The sequence below is a fragment of the Salvia miltiorrhiza genome, chromosome 3 (genome assembly GCF_028751815.1).
Source record: "Salvia miltiorrhiza cultivar Shanhuang (shh) chromosome 3, IMPLAD_Smil_shh, whole genome shotgun sequence".
Classification (NCBI taxonomy): domain Eukaryota; kingdom Viridiplantae; phylum Streptophyta; class Magnoliopsida; order Lamiales; family Lamiaceae; genus Salvia; species Salvia miltiorrhiza.
Genome location: NC_080389.1, coordinates 32,199,561 through 32,204,297, shown reverse-complemented (window position 1 = coordinate 32,204,297; position 4,737 = coordinate 32,199,561).

Here is a 4,737-nt window from a genome sequence, read left to right as displayed (position 1 = left end):
GCCACTCTCGCCTCCCACAACCTCTAACCCTTTTTTCCACCATTTTCCCTTAGTTTTTGGAGCTAGAAACTTGTCCTAACAACATTAGATCGCAATGGATTGTTGGTTACATTGAACTATTGTACGAATTTCTCTATTGGTTAGTTGCTACTTATGTTTCTTGATTGCTTACCTTTGTTGCTTATAGATTAATGTTGATTGATGCATTTGATTATCTCATCGCCTAGTTAACATATTGGCTTGTTCAATTTATTAGTTTAGGTTCTCCATTGAATTTTGTGTTGTGATTTCATTTACATGTTTTAGGGGTTAATGGTGGTTAGTATTCTCTATGGAATTGGATGCTTGTTTGAGTATTACTGATGTTAGATTGATGATGATAGGTTGATTAAGTGAGTTAGGTAATTGACATTCTCGGTGTTTGGTTATCTTATTGGATCGTTGTTTTTCCTCTAGAACCCTAGCCTAGATTATATGTTTATTGTCTAGCGTTATGTTTTGTAGCTTTTGTTTATTTACATTCGATTCTTGCCTAGGTAATTTTACATGCTTATTTTCAATCACGCTTTAGTTATAAGATAGCGAGTATCAGACCGAAGCTTTTGATTGGGTGTTTAGGTTTATTTTCCCGTTTTATGTGCGTAGCATGATTAGTCGCCCTGCTTAACCTTCCTTTTGAGACCACTTGGGTTAACTTATCACACTAGGACGACCTCATACGATTGCGAGTCAATCCCTTAGGTGTTTTGTGTTGAGTCACTAGCCACCATCGTTGATAACCTCCAAGCTTCTAAATTCATTCCATACTAAAGATCTCCATAAAATCAAGCTCTAAAACTCCATAACCTTGAATCAAGACCAAGAATGGAATACACCCTCCCTCTTTCTTTAAAATTTTCAAAAATTTGGAGTAGATTGCCCTTCAAAAAAAATTCATCTTTTTTTCTTAATTTGAGGTGATTTATGTGCTATTGAGAACCTACTGAATTCATTTCCATGTGTTTTAAAAAGAGGTGTAAAGGATTTTTGGATTTGATGGAGTTAAGTTTGTCTAAGATTGGGAAGTTTTGATCTTTTTGGCTTGAATGGTGAATTGATGATTAATTTATGCTATTGAGAGTGTTGATGTGATGAATCATGGATTAGATTGACAATTGATATGGAATTGTGAAATTTCTTATGAGTTACTTTGATGAAAATTAGGTATATTTGATTCTATAGTTTAATTTGCTAATTGATGTTATACTCTCTCCGTCCCAATATTGTTGGCCACATTTCCTTTTTAATTTGTCCCACTATTCTTGGCTACTTTCTAAAAGAAGAAAAAATTAGACTTAATTAAAGCCACTAATTAACTCACTAACTAAACCGTAAATACTCTTTAAACACACACACTCACAAACACACACACACACCACGCAAACCACAGAGTCGCACCCTCTCTCTCGTCTGCACTCTTCGGTCGACGGCGGCGGCGGCGCCGCTGCGCCCTGACCGCGTCTCCTCCCCTTCTCGCATCTCTTTTCGTTTTCCTCTTTCCCCTCTGCCGTTGCCAGCCTCCATCCTCGCCGCCTCCACCCTCGCCGCTTCCACCGTCGCCCGCCTCCATCTTGCCAGAAATTATGGCTCTTTCATCTCTCGTCGCCACCTTTCTTCCCACGGCCGCTTCCACCCTCCTTCCTCCTCCGTCGTCGGCTGAAAATCGAAGCCTGGATTCGCGATTTGGGGGTGAGTGATGGAGTACGATTGGTTTCTGGTTCGAAGCTCGCCTGTGCGCCGATTTGGGGGTTAGGGCTATTGATGGGCGCCGAAGCTCATCTGCTGTTGGTTCGCTTGTGAAGGTGAAGGCGACATTTCCCTTCTCGGCGGCGGCAGCACCACCACCTACCTCTGTTTCTCTCTCCCTTCCTCGGCGGCGGCAGCACCGCCACCTACCTCTGTTTTAAATCTCATCTTCTCCTCTTTATTTCTTGAAGATTTTTGCAAGATTTGAGTTGTTCTGCGATTTGCAATCGGAAGAAATTGGGGATTCTTTACAGTGGGTATTTGTCGGCGATAGACAGAGAGGCGAGGGAGGTGAGGGTGGCTGATGGTGGCGACTTCATCGAAGGAGGGAGGCAGTGGATGAGAGGTGGCCGGTGGGTAGGATGAAAGTGTCTTAATTAACTCAATAATTTTGGTGGGCCCCACTCAATTAAAACATAATACTCAATTTCTTAATCTTCGTGCCGAACAGAATGTGGTCAACAATATTGGAACGGAGGGAGTATATGCAATTAGACGAGTCTATATGCTAGATCTAAAGTTAGATTGATGATTTATGCTTGTTTAAATTTTTTTCCAAAAGTTTGGTTTACTAAAATTTGGGACTTTTTGTTTACATGCTAAATGTCTAAATTTATTGAGTTTAATTAGTTATGAGCATGTTAGAAACAATAATTGAGGGTTAATTTGGTTAATTGATGTGTATGTGTAAAAATGCTTGAGTTTAATTAGTTTACTAAGAATTGGGTATTTTTTATTAATGAGATAATTTTGGATTAATGACTATGTGCTAATTAGACTATTAGGAAGGTGAAAGCATGGTTAAATTGAATAAAAATGTTGAGTTGTGAAAATTCCTTGAGTTTAATTTGCATATATGAAAGGGATCTTCCGTGTGAGAAGATTTATGAGTTATATGTGGTTATATGAGTGTTATTGATGATTATTTGAGGCTATTTATGCGATATGTTGATGAAACGAATCCTCCCCTAATATTTTATGAAGTGGCCGGATGTGAGGTGTAAAAGGGGAAGAAGATTTTGATTTTTCTTTTGTAATATGAGCACGTATTTGTGCTATTGTGTTATGTGAGTTTAACGTGAATTTTTGAGAATTTTTCGATGAAGAAATCTAGAGGTTAGTTTGTTAAAAATGTTATAAATTGAAATTATATTCTCGTGTGATTTATTTTGAGATTTGGATTTAAGAATGTTCTATTATATGCCCTTGGCATTCTAAATTGATTTTTTGAAATTTTACCCAACTAAAAATATTTTCCGGATTTTACAAAAAGATTTTTATATGTCTTTGCTAAGATGCTATATATTGAACTTGTTTAGTTGTTATGTGAGCTAATCTAGGATATGATGCAATTGTGTTGGATAGTCTATGTGTTTATTTCTTGTTGAGTATAGTCCTAAAATAGGAGATAAGTTGTGAGTAGGATTGGTGATTACTTAGGAAGTCTAGTTGTTATGAGATTGATATAGTTGGAGTGAAGTGATGAAAAATGGTAAGAGTAACACTATGATAAGGATAGTTTTGTTAGTAAAGGTGTTTCTAACTAATTTTTATCTTATCTCATGGACCATCTATGCCGTATAGATAGTCGAAGACACGAGCAGAGGGCGGAAGTGAGCGACCTCAAGTACTAAAGGAAGTAAGTTAAAGTCTACAAGTGGGAATTTTCTACTACCCTAATTATGAGGCTACAATCTTCGAGATTCCTAATTTGCTGAAGAACGGCGTCTCAGTTACGGTAGGAAAGGCGCCTTTGAAAAGCTTGCACCAAAAAGGAACGCTCTGCAGAGAAAGGACGATCTTCAATATCTCTGCATTTAATGCGACTGTACTTGAAAGTAAGTGGTTTCCTTTTAACGTTGACACTTCAGTCCGAGGAAGAATGTCAACTGATACTTGACATTGAGTATCAGTCCGCTAATTCCACGTGGCCAGCATTAATACTTCAGTCACAACTGATAGTTCAGTGAAACTCTCGTCCAGTCATTTCATCAGTATTTGACTTGATCCTTTCACAGCAATCTTCAGTTGAGGTCTTCAATCTTCAGTCATTCGGTCTTCAATCTTCAGAACTGCAGTCTAACTAGAAAACATGAACTCTAACACTTGGATCGAGAGGTTCTAGTCTATTACAAGAAGATCTAAGAGTTTTTGGTATCATCAAAACTAGGGATAGGATATTTCATTAAGTTCCCTACACAATCTACCCAAAATTTTTGAAAATTTTAAAGAAAGAGGGAGGGGTGTTTGTTTGCTTGTTTCTTCCATATACACATATACATCACCAATAGGTTTAGATCTAAGTAGATCTATCACTTACTCAAAGACTTGAATGAGATATAAAAACTTCCTTAAGCTTAAAATTGAAAACTCTTCCAATCTTGGTCTTGATTCAAGGTTATGGAGTTTTAGAGCTTAATTTTGTGGAGATCCTTAGAATGGAATGAATTTAGAAGCTTGGAGGTGATCAACAATAGTGGTTAGTGAGAAAAAAAGTGTGTGTGTGTGTGAGAGAGAGAGGGAGAGAGGGCAAAAATGAGGGGAGAGATAGAATGAGAGATTTTGCTAAACTTGTTCACTAAGCCACTAAGGGCTCGTTTGGTTTTCAGTAAAGGATTATGTAGGATAATTTGTAACCAGGATATTTAGCGTGGATAATGACAGATTATTAATACTGAGTTGGTGTTTGCTATCATGGCTAAATACAGAATATCCTGATTTAAGTTAATCCTAGGGGGAGGTGGTATTATTAATCCTAAGAAATCTGGATTAATAATACTGGGTCGTGGGATTAAACTGGGTCATTCGCATTATTACTAAATAATACCAAACACTAGACTGATCTGTACTAAATAGTTAATACAGTGTATTAGCCAATATCAAACACGCCTATGGATCATGGCTATCCAAATCTTTTCTTATCTCTCATAATTAATGCATTGGCAAGTGGCT